Source organism: Bubalus bubalis, chromosome 12 (genome assembly GCF_019923935.1).
Source record: "Bubalus bubalis isolate 160015118507 breed Murrah chromosome 12, NDDB_SH_1, whole genome shotgun sequence".
NCBI lineage: Eukaryota > Metazoa > Chordata > Mammalia > Artiodactyla > Bovidae > Bubalus > Bubalus bubalis.
The window spans coordinates 70,065,726-70,083,874 of record NC_059168.1 but is presented as its reverse complement, the minus strand read 5'-3'; the positions used below and the strand labels follow the sequence as shown (position 1 = coordinate 70,083,874).

The following is an 18,149-nucleotide window of genomic DNA, read 5'->3' as shown; positions in this document are numbered from 1 at the left end:
ATAAAAAGCGAGAAAGTCAAACTCTCAGAATGTGAAAGTCTCTCACATAATAAAAGCTGACTGGCAATTTATGGCTGTTCCACCTGAGGGTGACTTTGGGATCAATATACTCTCTAGTTGGACTTTCAGACACTCAATTCATATAGGCTCTCTGTATCATTAGTTGGTTGCACCAGCCAGCTCACCTCCCGGAAGGTGGCCAGTGCCACCCAGCTCATCCTCAGACTGCAAATCTCATGAACAAGCCGTCTGGTTGAGTGGTCTCACCACCTTCTGCCCTCCTCTCTCCGTCTCAGAGACAGTTCTACCTAATACAGAGTTTCTGCAACTTGGCCCTTTGGTGGTGCCTATATATTTGCAGAATTTGTCCAAATGTTTCCTCCTTGCTGTGGGGAAGATGTGCATTTCAACTCCCTTTTCATGTCCAGGGAAGTAGGTGTCCACAGTCTGAAAGGCTGATTTATAAGCCACGAGTTGTGACTTTTACAGCTTAGCTCAAGGGTCCCTGGCCTCCTGCCGTCCACAACCCTTCCCAGGCAGAGTCCACACAGCCATGAGAGAGCCTTCTGGGTCAGTCTCCATTTTAGCCTGAGTGGGCTCCGTTTCCCTTCTTTCTGGATAATGAGCTGCTGGGGAGTCTGTGTGCTGCCCTGAGCTGGCCAGTCAACCCTCCCCTCTCACAGGTCTAGGCTCTGGGCAGCCTACTGGCCTCTGCAGAGTAGGAAGTACAAAGGGCACACATTACCCAGAGCTTTTACACCAGGCTCACCCTACACACAGTGGGTACTTTTCTCTAAAACCATGTATCAAACCTGTTTTGTTAGTGACTTAATGTTAAGGTTCTATTCATTGGGCATCCTCCCTGTGTATAGTTCTGTGGTAGGTGTCAGGTGCTACAGAAATACAGAGGTGATTCATGGATTCTTATCCTCAAAGAGTAGCAATCTTAGGGCAGATATGACAGGAGCACAAATAATAAGGAACTGTGGTAAACCGTAGGTACCATAATGGTGGTAAAAATAAAAGCCCACAGGCATTTAGAAGAGGAGATGTTATTTCCAGGTTGATGAGATGAATTAATTATGCTTAATTTATGTGCTTTATGGTTGAGATCCTTGTGCATGAGGTTTGTTTAAAGAGGGGTGGTAGGAAGCCTACTCGTTCTTGCTTCTTCCCAGAATAAAGTGTTTTCTCTGAATCCCTGCTCTCCACTCAGCCTGTCACTGGTGGCTGGAACCAGAGAAGCTGCCAGGGGCTTGGTGAGAAGCAAAGAGAAATGGAGAAGAACAGCCACATCTGAGGGGGGCTCCCGGAGGCCACGCTGTCAGAAGTGGAATGCAAAGTCGCCCACATCCTCCTTGTTGGAGGGACTCTCTCAGGAGCCCTCAGGAAACTGATGAGCCTCCTCCAATCCATACCCTTGATTGGCAAAACAGATCCCCACGCTGTTAGCACGGGTGACAGCTTTCAGACGGGGCATAAACTAATTGTTAAAGACCCCTCAGCATTATTCACGAGGGCGGGAGAATTGGTTTTGGTATCCGGGAAAAACAGCCGTTTGGGTAATTACATTCTGTTTCCCCTAGTCTCCTCTAACGCATTAGCGGGAGATAATATTCCACATTCTAAGTCCAGAACCATCCCACAGAGCTGCTATTAAACAGCTGTCACCTTCCTTCCCATACTGGGCGCATTTCTCTGCAGGAAGAACGACTCCCTGTGTGTGTGCTTGTCAGCAGCCTCAATCCTGGCATGCAGGGATGTACCGCCGGCAGCGTGGGCAATGCATCGTAGTAGGAAGAACACTGCAGTCCTTGTCTAGAGACCAGTTTCTGGTTTTGGCTCACTCGTGACTTGCTGTGTGACCTTGGGTCAGTCACTTAGTTTCTCTGGTGCCTGGCTTGCTGTGAAGTGAGGAGGTGATGCCTGTGAGATCTACAGTTTGGGCTCACTGAGTGGGCCGTTCTTTAGCAGAGCAGGGGCTCTAACTCTTGCTTTAGGCTGGGAACACTCAAAATGGATTGGCCACATGGTCCTTGGATACTGTGGTCTATCCACTGTCAGCAACCCAGAGAGTGAAGGCTGTGGAGGCACTAAGCCCCAGTTCTTGTTTGTTCCTCACTGACCTAAGGCTTAAGAAGAGTGGAAACAAGTTACACTAGGCTCTTCCTTTCCCTCAGTTCATGGTCCATATCAGACCCCTGACCCCACTAAAGTAATGGGAAATTAGGGATAGAAGGATGGAGAAAGGGCACAAAGCCTTGAGGGGTAAGACAGGAGGTGGGAAGTGGCGGGATATGGAGGAGAAACAGAGAAAGGGAGAGTATGGATGGAAGGGGGTGCAGGAATGGAGGGAGGGTGAGAATTAGAAGAGTGTGGGAGAAAGAGGGACAGGCATGGAGAAGGAGGTACTGGAAGGAGGCCAAATACAGGAAAAAGGCAGAGGCTATGGGCTTCCTTGGTGACGCAGACAGTAAAGAATCTGCCTGTGTGCAGCAGACCCAGGTTCAATCCTTGGGTCAGGAAGATCCCCTGGAGAAGGAAATGGCAACCTACTCCAGTATGCTTGCCTGGAGAATCCCACGGACAGCCAGGCACAGTCCATGGCGTCGCAAAGAGTCAGACATGACTAAGTGACTAACACACACACACGGAGGTAAGTGCTGAATGTTTAAGAAATTCACTCCCTCCTTCCCGTCTTATTTCCCTTCCTTCTTTGCTTCTGACAAACACTTATGAGGACCCCACAACCTGACACACAGTATTCTACATCGATAGTCTAGGTGCTAAAGGTGCAAACACGAGCACAACGTGGTCCTTGTGTGCAAGGAGCACACAGTATATTGGGAGCAAGCAGAGTGTTTACCGTGTGACTAGGTGTGGAAAGACTATCATAGGAGGGTGTGTACATGGCAAAAGGAGTGGGCGATTCTGCGGGCAGAGGGAGGGCCAGGGAGGCTTCAGGGAGATGGGTGGGTCTCAAGATGGGAAGAATTTCTGGGCTCTTCTACATGCAGCTTCCCCTCTATAGCTTTGCTGAATTATCTTCACACAAGCCCTGAGTTAGTCACTCTAGTTTCCATATTTCCATGACGCTGTGAAACAATTTTATCTGCATTCACTGCACTGTATTGTAATCACTTCCTTTCATGTCTGTCTTACTCACTGGACTGAGCTCTTTAAAGCTTAGAAACTTGGCTTAATTGCTTTTATATTTATATTGCCCAGGACCTAGCATGGAGCCAGCGAACAGCAGATGTCAAAAGAAACCACCCCCTACACCCCAAGCCCCCTAAAACAGTAACAAAACCACACTGACTGGAAGTATTAGGCATATATAATTTCTCTTCCAATGGTTACCATTTACATGGGTTACCACAACAACTAACTTTCTAGCTAGTATTTCTGTCACATTGCTGACATTTTATGTGGAAAAAGGTTAAGGTGTTTCTCTGAATGCTTTCATTAACATCCACGCATTTTCCCCATCTTTCCCCCACCTCTCACTTCCCTTTCTTTTGCACGTGCCTCTTCCCCTCTCTAGGGATCCTGAGTGGAAGTGGGTGAGCCTGTTTCCCTTTCATCCTGGCTGTCTAGAGCCTTTCCCTATGAGTGTGAGGTTTCAGGGATCTCTTCTCAGGCACAACTTGGGCTGTGTACTAACATAATGAATTGATGGCTCTGGGAATGTCTGTTTCCTGGGAACACAGACCCCACTTTGGCTTCCTCATTCCTGGGGACTTTATCCATTGCTGCTGGGCTATTTTTTGGAAAACAACATATCCAGGGAACTGAAGGCATGACCTTTTCCATGGAGTGGTGCCTTTCTGAGTTCATACCACTCAGCTCTGAAGAGGCTGGTCTCTTGACTCAGAAATCAAGTGTAGGTGGAAGTCATCTGTCCTCAGAAAAGCTTCACTTCCACTGGGACATGTCTGCTAGGTCTGTGAGCTCCCCGAACCACTGTTACCCTGGATCTGAGACACAGGTTTGTTGCCTGTCTAGACTGTAGTTCATGTGGCCTATGTAGAGGTTACTCAGGGTATTTTGCTGAAGGAATTGTGTCTTTTGATCTTTGTACTCAATGATGGACACATTTTAAAAAGAGAAATAAATAACTTCAATTCATCATCCCTACTCTGAAAGCAGGATATTTGGAAAGCTGTACAGTTTGAGTCAACAATTCAGACTCAGTCATCTCTTCAGAAAGGTTATTAAGAAATGTATAGAAGAGACCAGATTGCAACCTGTGAAAAGCATTGGGAGAATATAATACCTTAGCTGGAAACTGGGGTTCTGCTGCTGTGAACTGACACCTCCACCGCTACAAGACTTCCTTCTTCCTCCCATCTTGGGAGTGAGATTACAAAACTCTCTAATGATCTCACTGAAATAAATCTAAGCCCTTAAAAATGTCATCCAACCTCACAGTCCCTCATTATTATGGGCCATAAACATATATTCAAAATGGGAAAAATCTAAATATGACTGGGTTAATGTTCTACATTGAATTGAAGACTTTTCATGATGAGAGATTAATTAAAGGGAGGCTTCTATCCAGACTCCTATATCTAAGAGCTACCCCACCTCCACGGCCAACATTTGGCATTCTCAGACCTAGAACAGAAGTGCTCAGCTTGGGTAATGATCGCATTGTCTCATGGCTCCGGGAAAGGGGAACGAAGTGGTATGAAGAGCTATGGTGATTTCTCTGAGACAAAGGACAGGTGTTGACCTGGGGAAGGTTCCAGACAACGAGGTTAGCTTGCTGTGGGCCTCATGTCACTGCTTAGGAAAGCTGGAAGCCCCTAGCACACCTGCAGTAAGAAATTCTGCCAGTTCTTTCTGAAGGACACACTGTCCTTTAAAAAATAGCCAATGATCATTCCTCAGAAGTGCCCAGGTTTTCACTGTCAAGGAAACTGAAGCCTGCTGAGGGATCCTTGCCAAGCTCTTAGCAAAATGAATGAAGGAGAGCTGGAGCTCAAAGCAGTGGTCAGAAGGCCTCTCAGAGGCTGGGTGAAGCTGCCCTGGTAGAGATCAAAGGTGGAACAGGGAGCCAGTGTGGGTAATAGAGTGACCCTAACATGTCGCTTGTTCTCATTAATTAATTCATCTAGTTATTGTTCATCCATCAAACACATTTTTATTGAGGATTTATTATGCTTCATGTATCAGGCCATCGTGTGAACTGGTAGGATCCATTTTGGTGAGTAGGGGCAAGAAGGAGGAAGAAATATATAGAACTCTAAAAACAAAGAAGGAAGAGAATTTTTTGAAAATTTCCTGTGCCATTTTCTTATACAGGTTGTCTCATTGAGTCTAAGCCCATCCCTGCGGAGTTGGCATTAAAATGATTCTCATTTTATGAAGAGAAGCAGGCAATGCTTAGAGGGGCTGAGTTCGGTGAGTGCTGCGTGTGGCTCCAAAAATCTTCTTCAACATGGGGCATGGTCCTCAGAGAGTGTGCCATCTAGATGGGCAGGGACACATTCTCAGGGAAGAATCAAGAGTTTGTATACACTCTACCTCAAACAGACTAGTTATAAAAGTGAAATCACTTTCTATGAGAAGCTGTGAGCAGTGGATGCCTAAGGCTAGTTAGTGCCAAATGAGCAGTTTAAACGATGATACTGTGGGAAGTTCTCAGCCGCTGGGGGATGATGAGATGAGATGATATGAGAGTTCTGATGGTTGCTGATGAATACCTTGGGCTGGGACCCGTGGAGTGACTATCCCTGGCTTGTTCAGAGGACAGGTTGTTGATCTGGTGGGCTGGAGTGGGATTTAGTCAGAGGTCAGTCAGATGGGAGAAGTCTGGGCACGCAGCTTGGGGCAGAGAAGAGAGAATTCAAGGTCTCTGAGCTTGACTTGACAGGTTATAGGAATCTTGAGAAGGAAACAGATGAAGAAGTGCTTTCAAAAAATGAATCTGACCATCACAGAACCCAGACTGGGTTTGCTTTAGGTTGAGATCTCTTGTCGGGGGAGATTCTGGGGTGGACCACAGAGATGCTCACACTGTACTGTGGGGCTTTGACCCTGACTTGGGGTGACAGTCCACATCCAGAAGGGATGGATGTTGGCTGCACCATCATAGAACTTTGAAATGTTTAGAGGTCTTTGTCTCCCATCAAAATAGTTGTGGGAACTCTTTCCAGGAAGATCATTGAAAAGGGGGAACTGAAAGCTCTCTCTGGAGATTATTTAGCTGGAGGCACAGCTGGACAACTGGAGTCAGGATCTGTGATAATATGATATTATCATGATTGGGCTTCCCAGGTGGCGCCAGTGGTAAAGAACCTGCCTGCCAATGGAGGAGACGTAAGAGACATGGGTTCAATCACTGGGTCAGGAAGGTCCCCTGAAAAGAGCATGGCAACTCACTCCAGTATTCTTGCCTGGAGAATCTCATGGGCAGAGGAGGCTGGCAGAATAGTCCATAGCGTTGCAAGGAGCTGGACATGACAGCGACTTAGCATGCATTCATTATCATGATTAGGAAAATTATGATTCAAATTATGATGATATTTTTGAACACCCTCTGAGGTTTCTTTCTCTTGAGCTTTGCAGACACTTTCCCTCACTTCCATTTAGAGAGCTGCTATTGCTTTCTCCAGGCATTGCCTTTGATGGGGGAGGCCACATACACTTGAAAACACAGATTTTCAACAGTAAGATCAGGACTTTTTCAAGAGCAAATTAGACCTTGGAGTCAAAAAATTGAGTCTTGAATACCTGGAACCAAGAATTGATAAGACTCCCAAAACATAGGCCTTAAACCCCATAAATAAAAATCACAGAGTGAGATAGAACCTACAATGGTGTGGAATAGACCCCATAGACAATAAGAAAAGGAGAACAAATGATGTGGCTCTGCTAGGGCAACAAGGGTTATGCATTTCCTACCTGGGGAAAGGCTTGGCCTGGTGAGGGCATGGGACAGAGACCAGGAAGTTTGAGGATATTTGCAAACAGGAAGACCTGTGTGCCCTGGGTTAGCACTGGGCTGCTTCAGTAGGGTCAGGAGAGAGGGATGGGGCAGCTGGGAGGCTGAGGGCAGAAAGGGCCTGTGAACCCAGAGCAGCACAGGAGGGTGTCAGGAGCCTTAGTATCTCTTTTGAGGAGTCCAGAGGTGGCTAAGTGGGTGTGGACAGAGCTGGAGAGGCTTGTGGATGGAGCTGGAGTGATCCACATGGACTTGCAAGCCAGGACTCACTCCCTCAGTCACACTCAGGAGCCTGGCTCAATGACCAAAGACCAACAGGGAGTGGATGAGTCTCTTAGGGAAGGCCAGAGTATGTGGTTCTTTCATTACCAACTGGCACAGGGCCTTCCCATTGTTACTGGCTCCCCAGAGGAATGGGAAGGGCAGAGGGGAGGAATCTGAACTAGCCAAAAGGTACAGAGAAAATTCCAGTTCAGAGTTGACTCTTAGAGTTGACTTTCGATTAAGCTATTTGCCATCCACAGAAATGGGAGCCAAGTGAAGTTTAATTTGTAAGTTTTGCATATAGACTGTAAAATTTACATCCTGTATGTGATATTTAAAATCCTTTCCAATGGGCTGCTTCTCATAACCTGGTTTGGATTTTCTTCCCTGCCATAACTCTCCTCTTAGGCATGCCCTTTCCCTGGGCTGAGCGTGGGCTGGTCTCTCTGAAGATACAGGCTGAGACAGAAGGTTCCAGTATGCTTATCATCCATTAATACTTTATCAGGATGCTGTGCATTCCATTTGTTTCAATTAAACCTCTTATTGAACATCTGGTCTGTGCCAGGCTCTTGTGCTGGATGGTGAGGATCTGGCATGAGGCTCTGTGGGCAGTGGGAAACAGAAATATATAGATGCTAAAGCCAATTTCTAATCTTTTCAATGCTGAGAAGTAGTAGGAAGAGACTGAAGGAAAACAAAAATGGGATAGGACGTCAAAAGCCATGACTTGGCCACTTGGTAATTTTAGAGCCCTAACTTCTTTGGGTCCCAGTATGCTACCCTGTGAAACTGGGGGTAGTGGGGGGGATTAATTTAGTTCCTTTCCAGATGCTAAATGATATCAAACTTGTGATTTTCAAAAGTGAAGAACTGTAGAGTTCACTGAAGCTGCAGAATGCAAGAGAGTTGATAGAATACAGCCACCACAAGCACCTCTGCTCTTTGATTCCTCAGAGCCACCTCAAAGTCCTATTTTGAGTAGATAGCATGAAGGTGAGTACATCATGGGTCAGCAACCTGTCTAGTCCTGGTGGCGTTCAGGACTCCAGAAGGGGTTTCTAGATGGTGTATACTGGAGGGTCCACTCTTGTAATAATGATAACAATAACAATAATAGTATTAATGATTATTATTATTATGTTGGCATGGAAAATCTGGAATTTAAGCTCATGCTATGGGTGTGTTTGTCTGCCTATACTTACAAAGTAGAAGGTCCACCTAAATGACTAAGGGGACATCTGAAATCATCTGCAATGTTGATACATTTGCCTTGTTGACACTTTCCAGCTGCTGATCTCAATTTTCCACTCGGCTTTGCATTCACAGACACTTTCCACACTGCTCCCTCTTGACTCATTTGTTCATTCACTCATTTAACACTCTGTGAAAACTCAAAGAGCCCCTATTGTGTTGCAGGCTTTGAACCAAGTGCCAGGGATACAGAGATGAGGTGGAAGGCTTGCAACTTAGCAGGAGGGGAAAATAACAGAAGCCCAAGTCAAAAAGACTATGGATGATCCACATGAGTCCTACAAAGCCTTGCTGAGCCCTGTGGACAGAGCTCATACCACATGAATGGAGTTGTCTGCATTGGAACCAAAGGCTGGGGTGGGGTATGGAAGGAGGAGTTCTACACCTGACAAAAGAGCCCATAATAGTGACTGTGACTGTGTGACTCCTTTTCTATTCTTTGTCCCTGAAAAGCAACAACCAACAATTAGAGATTGGGGGACCTCATATGTCATCGGAACCTCTGATGAAGTTGTACCAGATAATACCGAAACATGGAAGAACGAAGAAAGATTTTTTAAAATCTAGAAAAGCCTGAAGAGTTTGGGTTCTTTAATAAGGTCTCCAGCCTTGGTTCTGGAAGGCTGGGTTTCTATTGTGGAGTCCAGTTTCAAGATGGTGGGAAGATGGGAAGCCCAACTGATGCATCTGCACATATCCCAGGTAAGGAGATCCCACCTTCCTTAATCAATGAAGATCAGAATCTTCAACTTTGGTCCAGAAAGAGAACTTCACAGTGGGGGGAGTGGCTAGATCTCAAGACTTGGCTCCCTCCCTTCCTCTTTTCTTCCCTCCTTTCCTCCCTCTTTTTTGAAGATTAGCCATTTCCCTGGAGATTCCTATAAATCACTACTACCATCTTCAATCTGGTCTCAGGAGTGTCATTTAAGCCCTTTAAGACCCTAGACAGTCCCTATACAAAACTCTTGGACTACAACCAAGGTAAGCTGGAATGTTCAATGTGACTCTACTGAAGACTGGGAAAGACAAGGGACAAAACTTCAGGTGTGCCTCATGAGCTTAGACTTTGTGTTTTGCTGACCCCAGAAGAGAGTTCTCCTAAGCCCAGTGACGTTTCCTTCCTGGCTTCTAGTGTCTTCCCATGCAGTGAGTGCAACCTCAGCTCCAGTACCCAAGAGCTCACTCCCATTTCATTTCTTGATGCTCAGAGAAAAATACCAGATCCTTTTATCTACCTAGATCCTTGCCTTTGCCATGTGATCAACACCAGGAAAGACTTCTGTCTTAGGTAAGACCTCACTCAACCAAAGATGGTCATGTTGTCCCTTAGGCACTCTTTAGGAATCCCACATCCGAATGTCCCTCAAAACCTCTCCCTGTTCCTGAGCATGTTCATGCCTTTCTTTCTCTCTCTCTCTCTCTCTCTCTCTCTCTTTCTCTCTCTCTGTGTGTGTGTGTGTGTTTAAGAGAGAGAGAAAGAGAGAGAACATATGCATTGCAGGTGGGTGAGGTCCTGAATGAGAGGGTGACAGGTTCATGAAGGGAAAGGAGGAAACATGGGGGAAGGGAAAAAGAAGGAGAGGAGAAAATCTCTGCTTAGAATAAGGAGGAAAAAACAGGAAGACTCTACGTATGCATGCCCCAGATCCATCCCAGTGTATCCAACCTCCCTGTCTCAGCTTCTGTCCGTGGGTGCAGAGCCAGAGGTCTGTGCCTGGAGTGAAAGCGGAGCAGGCTCACTGATAACTGAAGTGGTCACAATGATTCCATGGCCCGATTTTCTTCTTCTCACAAGGAAAGGAAGAGAGTTGAGAAGATACTGGGTTAATAGACAAACAAAAAGATGAAGACATCCACAGCCTGGGGGAGACAGAAGGAAGAGAGGCTGAGAGTGGGGAGATGTAGGGACAGGCTGTCCACAGATGCCCAAACAACTGAGAAGGGAAATGATCTGTCTGCCTTTACTTATTTCTTATCACAGAGTAAACAAAAGGTAGGACTCTGAATGGAGTAGGAGCTTTGGCATTGCGCATGCCACAGGTAAGGGGTGAGAGAAAGGAATGGGAAAAGGGCCACATCAGGAGAAGGACGGCAGAGAATGGCCCGACAACAGGGCTATAACATTACTGTACATACGTGCCGTGTGCATAACATTGAGAGCACATGACAGCCAGTGAGCAAAAGTCTGTGCTTGCATACTAACAGGAAAGAAAAATATCATTCCTGAGATGGTAAGATAAGCAGAAAAACATCTCTCCTTGTAATTACCATTACAAGGAATACTTTCCATTCTTATCCATATAATGTAATTCTGGGCATTTCTCACCCTAGCTTTATATACTCCTGGGCCCAAGTTCATAGGACAGAGACTTCAGGCTACTCACAGGCTCTCGACCTCTTGGGCCTACGGCACAAGCAGTTTGCTTCATTCCCAGCCCTCCCAGAGACCCAAGTGACCTTCTCCCTTCTGCTGCACCCAGCTGTGACAGCTTGTTCGCCTGCCCTGCTCTGTGCTCATGAGCCATAAACCTACAGACAGGCTGCCTCCTGACCCCAGACTCGGGCTACCTGTCCCTGGAGCAATGGGGAGCTCATCAGAGTCAATGTTCTCACTATATTTACATTTCACAAAAGATTGAAAAGATCAGCTTATAAAAGCAAAAAGAAAGGCGAGGCATTTAACCTCTCTGGGCCTTTTAAGACAACAGACTTATTATGTTCATATGAATTTCCTGGAAGAAGCCTCTAATTAAAGCTTATTGCCTCTCAGCTGCCATTGGCTGGCAATGTGGCTCGTCCTTCCTGTTCGTTAGAATAGAAGGGCATCCCAGCATGGTTGTAGCCTCACAGAGCCCATGCCCACCTTCCGGCCCACTCCCCTAGTGAGGTCTGGAATATCCCAGTTCCGCCATGATGACCCCATTGCCCCCTGAGTGGGAGCTTGGGTCCAGATAGGATATTATACCCGTGTTCTTAAAGGAAATGGTAAGACCCTGCTGTACCAGCTGCATGAATGATTAATGAAGGGTAATTAGTTAATGTTCGTTAAGCATTTTCTAGATACAAAATTCTGGCTAAGAGCTAAATGAAGAAGCAAAAGCCAAAAGACTGCATTCACCCACACGCTGCGGAGAGAATCCCAGAATGATGGAGCTGAGAGAACGAGGGATCCCAGAGACCGTCTGTCCTGTGGTTTGCAAACTCTACACTGCAGGGCTTTCCAGGTAGCTGCAGAGCAACTAGTCTCTCAGTGTTTCTTCCCCAAACAAATCACAACAAGAAAGGCAAACAAAAGTTCCACAAAAATCATGATCACAGTATGACTTGAAGATGTAGAATGCCAAAAATGGCAAAATAACCATGAGGGAAGAGAGAAAAAGCCTTACATCCCAGCCACTTAGGTTCCAGCGTTCTGAGTCTATGCCCCCCAGCAAGCAGAGCAAATGGCTCCTTCAGCCCATACTACCCTGGAAGTTGCCGAGCCCCTGAAGTGAGGAGCCCTGTGCAGGGGTCCCAGAAGAGAGGAAGTAAAATGTCTCCCAGGTCTTCAGATAAGGTTTACAATCCCCTCCCTGTATCCTCCTTCAAACCAAACCAAACCAAACCAACTCTGAGATTAATTCTGTCCTTGAGGAAATTTAAAAGCTTTAGGTCAATGCACAGGGGACTTTGCAGTCTGACCTGGTACCTAAATTTTAGGAACTGAGCCTTTCTGGTAGCTTAGGTAGCTCAGGGCCCCACTGCTGGTTTCTGGTGTCACTGGAGTTCTGCCTGCCACCCTGCCCATCCTCCGTGGCTTGCACTGAGAGGATACCTCCTCTTTGGTACCTGCTTGACCCCAGGCCTGTCTGTACTTCCTCTGACCCATGTCTCTCTGTCCCCCTGAAATGGTGCTTCACCAACATGTCCTCTGCTGTTCTTCCAATGGCAGAGAAGGATGAAGTCACCTTCCAGAATCTGGGGGATCGCTAAGAACAGAAAAGGTATTTTATTAATTGTGCACAGTTTGCACTGGAGCCCAACATATAGCCTGCTAATTTCAATAGAAAATGTCCCCCAACTCCAATCTGGAAAGACATATCATGTTGATTCTGTGGAATCAACTCCCAGGACATCACTACACAAGCATCCAAGTTCGAGAAGCATTGGCCCCACTTCACCTCAAGCCACTTATTGGATCCTGGCCCCTCCCAATTAGCCTATAGCCAAATGACTTTAGCTATTTCCTGTGTGAATGACACTCTGGAGGCAGTGCAGTGAGCCTGATCTCAGACCTGTTGGGCAGAGTTATCCTGTCCCTCCTCTAGCAGATGTCCTTAGACTTCACTGAGCCCCTGAGTTGTACAATTCACTATGGCTGATTTTCCTTGATGACTCATACCAACTGTTTGTGTAATAGCACAGTTAGTTAAGAGTTGCCAAGGCCATTGGCACACCACCATGACACACTCTTTGGACTTAGAGAAGAGTAGAACTAATCCTGTTTGATTTCCCACTAGGTTCTAGGTACTGTTTTACACAGGCATACAGACGAACACATTCAAACCCCACAGGGACCCTGGGGCAGGTACCATCCATCGTCTTTGTTTCACACATGAATGATCTAGGACTGCAGGATATAATGGACACGTGGTGCCCAAACAACTCAGGACCCAAATGCATGTTTTCCTCATCCAAGTCCTATCCTCCTTCCACTATTCAGTATCCGGTGTCCCTTCTTTCTGTTGCATCTTTTTGTTCATTTCACCTGTTATGGCCTCTATCAAAGAATGAAAGAAACAGGAGGCAAGGTTGGAATATATGAATTTTGCTGTCAGCTCTTTCAGGAAGATGAAATGGGGGTGGGAGAGGTAGTGAATTGAAACCAATGTTCAAACTGACACTCCTCTTATTATCTCCGGAATTAATTTATCTGGGTCCACCCTGTTTGCCTCACAGCTCCAGGGCCAGGTTTTACGGAATGGCTACAGAGGAACCTTAGAGATCCAAAAAGGGAACACAGTTTCACCAAGCCCCTCATTCATCACCATCTGGAGCAGTAGTCTCATTAATAACTGGGGCTTAATCCTCCAAATTCAAAGAGACTCCCATTACCCAAAACAATAATTTTTTTAATTACCCAAGCAGAATGGCAATCGCATATTGAATACTAAGAATGATTTAAACTAATAAATACTTTTGGAAGTTCCTTGAACATTTTAATGAATTAAAAATTATGAAATATTTATAAGCAGTAACAACACCATTTAGTACCATTAATAAAATAAATACATTAGTCAGAGAATGGAATTCATTGCTGTTTTACTACTAGACATTGATGTCAATGACTGAATATTGCTCCAAATTACTTGTAAAATAGACCAATTATTTTAGTGTGATTAATCTTTTCAATTATTTCTTTTATGTAGTTGTAATTTGAAAGTAATTTTCTTTTGGGAGTACAATGACCTCAGCACACTGGTTCCTTATTTATTTATATTTTAAAACCTTTTGTGTCTGCCCCCATTTCCAGGTGATTTTTCAATGGTCGAATATTTAAAACAGTTACCCAAGCAATCATTCTTGTTCCTAAGCACTTTGTAGGGGCATTTCTAATTGGCTTTATTAGTGATTATGAGTAAGCCATTCCAGAGTATAAAAGTCTCTGCCAACAGCAGCTATGCATCAGAAGGGAAAGGAGGGGCGGACAAAGTTCTTTCCTGGTTCCACCAGCTGGGGCCTGGCTGTTTTAGACTGCATGCTTAGTTGGCTTGAGGAGGCAGTGTGATAGTTGGGTCAACGTACTTTTAGGGTCTTCCCTGGACTTCAGCCATCCCCATGGGATTAAACGGTACTTTTCCTTTGGGGAAACTGTGGATTCTGTGCACTGAGTCACAAAAAAAAAAAAAAACAAAAAAAAAAAACAAAAAAAAAACAAAAAACTGACTTTATTAAAGATAAAAGCATACAGAAGTAGCTGCCTTGGAAATCAAAATGTAGATCTGGATTATCAGGATCTCTGTTGGAAATGGGGTTTTAGAGGTATATGCTGAAATGTCTATGGATAAGATAATATAATGTCTGGGATTTAGGAAAAACAATCTGGGAAAGGAAGAGTGCAGTGGTGGGTTATAGCCAGCTCACACTCACTGGTAAGAGCTGATTGTTACATTTTCAGAAATCTTGCGAGCTAGCTGGTAAACATTTACTACTGAAAATTAAATTTTATAAACTGACAATTAAATAAAATAAATGATTAAAAAGATAGTATATTAAATGAAAACAAACAGCAACAACATAAATGAAAGGTGGGTAGGACCCTGCCAACATATAACACACCATGGGCTAGTCCTACAGAATTATTCAGTCCTGGTTCCTGAATGGGGACATTCAGCTCAGACGGGGGACATGGGAGAGAGAGGGAGATGGTATTCATTGTGCCAAGGACTGTGCTAGGGGTTCTACATACAATATCAGTTTTAATTTCCCAAAACCCATAATTATATATTACAGATGTTCAAGCTGGTTTTAGGAAAGGCAGAGGAACCAGAGATCAAATTGCCAACATCTGCTGGATCATGGAAAAAGCAAGAGAGTTCCAGAAAAACATCTATTTCTCCTTTAATGACTATGCCAAAGACTTTGACTGTGTGGATCACAATAAACTGTGGAAAATTCTGAAAGAGATGGGAATACCAGATCACCTGACCTGCCTCTTGAGAAACCTGTACGTAGGTCAGGAAGCAACAGTTAGAACTGGACATGGAACAACAGACTGGTTCCAAATAGGAAAAGGAGTACGTCAAGGCTGTATATTGTCACCCTGTTTATTTAACTTATATGCAGAGTACATCATGAGAAACGCTGGGCTGGAAGAAGCACAGGTTGGCATCAAGATTGCCGGGAGAAATATCAATAACCTCAGATATGCAGATGATACCACCCTTATGGCAGAAAGTGAAGAGGAACTAAAAAGCCTCTTGTTGCAAGTGAAAGAGGAGAGTGAAAAAGTTGGCTTAAAGCTCAACATCCAGAAAACGAAGATCATGGCATGTGGTCCCATCACCTCCTGGGAAATAGATGGGGAAACAATGTCAGACTTTATTTTTGGGGGGCTCCAAAATCACTGCAGATGGTGATTGCAGCCACGAAATTAAAAGACGCTTACTCCTTGGAAGGAAAGTTATGACCAATTTAGATAGCATATTCAAAAGCAGAGACATTACTTTGCCAACAAAGGTCCATCTAGTCAAGGCTATGGTTTTTCCAGTGGTCATGTATGGATGTGAGAGTTGGACTGTGAAGAAGGCTGAGCACCGAAGAATTCATGCTTTTGAACTGTGGTGTTGGAGAATGTGGGAGCCAGCGTGAGGAAATCCGCCTGTGGCAAAGGTCATGAGGAAGGAGGCTTGGCATCCGCAAAGGCGGGATCGAGCCTCAGGAGTCCCCCTGGAAATTCTCGAGCATCTACCCCCAAAACCATAGTCTGCCTACTTTACTGCTTTGTGCTCTCACCTACACCTCTGACTTTACGGGGGGCTGTCCCCCACCACCTCTCTCTGATAAAGAGTTAACTTACAGCTCCAGTTAATAAAGTTCCTGGGCGTGACAAGAGTGTTTCAACTTACAAACTCCTTTGGAAGTCCTCTAGCCTGCCTGAACAGGTTCTTCCGGCCACATGTGATTGTTCACAGCCTCCCAACTGTGAGAGGCAAGAGATGTTCTAAACTGTCTAAATACAGATTCCTTTGAGCAGTTAAAAGATTGATTAGAAATTGTATTGGTGAAGGGTTTTTCACTTGTTGGGCCAATGTTTGCTGCTAAGTTTCCATATCCCTTACCTACTGCGTCCCTGGGAGTGTATTGATTAATATAATTGGTGTATAGGAATGTAAGTAGTAGTTTTAATGTTTGTAACCTTGGACCCTTGAGTTAATTCTTTTCTTGTTATAGCCCACCACACCTTTGCCCTATAGTAATGCAACTTTATCTAATGCTTTTGGAGGGTGGCACCTGACTTTAGAATAATCACCTTTAGAGAAAAATAAGTTTTCTGAAGAAAGGGTCATAAAATGTTAACAGGACTCCTGGCCAGAAGATGATGTAAATCACCTAAACTTTTTCTTATGATAAGTTTGCAGGAAGAAAGCCTGGCTTCGATTAGGATCAAGGACTGCTGTCCTTGCATGACTCTACCCCTTCCCCCATTATCCTCTATGCACAACTTAAGGTATAAAAACTACTTTGGAAAATAAAGTGCAGGCCTTGTTCACCGAAGCTTGGTCTCCCCATGTTGTTCTTTCTCTCACCTTCTGGCTGAATTCCCATCTGGAGCATGGAGGCTTGTTAAGCCTATTAATTTTGCCTGGGCTTCTAAGATCTGACCAGGGAGGCCTTAGTGTCTCCTCTCCTTCAGGAGAACGGGAGGACACCTGTGGCCTACATAAGTGGCGAAAATTCCTTATCTTGGAATTTTATTGGCTTTCCACATAAACCAAGTTATTCAGCCTCTTTTCTCCACTGAATTTTCTCACTGAGCTATCCTTATTTAACCACTCTATATATCTTTAATTCTATTGTATCATAATCACCAAAGCCGTCTCCCCTTCGAATCCTCTGACTCCACCGGGGCTGGACCCTGGCAGGAGAAGACTCTTGAGAGTCCCTTGGACTGCAAGGAGATCCAACCAGTCCATTCTGAAGGAGATCAGCCCTGGGTGTTCTTTGGAAGGACTGATGCTAAAGCTGAAACTCCAGAACTTTGGCCACCTCATGCAAAGAGTTGACTCATTGGAAAAGACTCTGATGCTGGGAGGGATTGGGGGCAAGAGGAAAAGGGGACGACAGAGGATGAGATGGCTGGATGGCATCACCAACTCAATGGACATGAGTTTGAGTGAACTCCGGGAGTTGATGATGGACAGGGAGGCCTGGTGTGCTGCGATTCATGGGGTGGCAAAGAGTCGGACATGACTGAGCGACTGAACTGAACTGAGTCCCACTTACTTATGAGGAAAACAAAACTCACAGATTGGGAAAAAAGAAAAAAAAAAAACTTCCTCTGAGATCAAAAGGGTGGTAAATGATGGAGCTGGAATTCCACACTCATTCTGATTCCAAAGCCTGTAATCTCTCTCCTACATTTTAACAAAAAAACCTTTATTCACTACTTACTATGGGAAAAACACTGTTAGTTGCTAATTGAGATGTAAAGAATTTTTTTTTAAAAAAGACACAGTCTTTTAAAAAATAGAACCTAGCATCTATTGAGCAAGACACATAAATAACTCTGGAAAGAAGTAGGCTGTTTTAAAACAGAAATATATAGAAACACAATTCTGGGCTGAGACTTCTGGGAGAAGATAATATTTGAGCAGAAATCTGAAAGATGTGGCGGACTGGGAGAAGCAGATATTGGGAATGGAGGGGGCAGAGCTAAAAAAAAAGCTTAAAGGTGGGAAGGCGCTCAGGGAAATGTGAGTAGATCTCAGTGGCTAAATGAAATTTTAGTCATTCTAATGCCTATCTTTTAAATAGCACAGTCCACAGGTAAATTACAGGCAAGAAGTTTTAGAGATCAGGAATCAAGATGGGGAATGTTTGGTAAACGAGGTTCACCCTCCACCAGGTAGTCACAGTGAGAACTAAGTGAGGACACTAGGCTGTGGCTCAGGTTCCTCTCTGGTTTTCACTTCTGAGCAAT

At 44.9% G+C, this 18,149-nt stretch overlaps 1 protein-coding gene across 1 annotated transcript in view; it reads right to left on the bottom strand.

The window, feature by feature from the left end:
• Positions 1–18,149, bottom strand: part of ALK (ALK receptor tyrosine kinase) — a 737,626-nt gene that overhangs the window by 158,941 nt on the left and 560,536 nt on the right. The window lies entirely within an intron of this gene.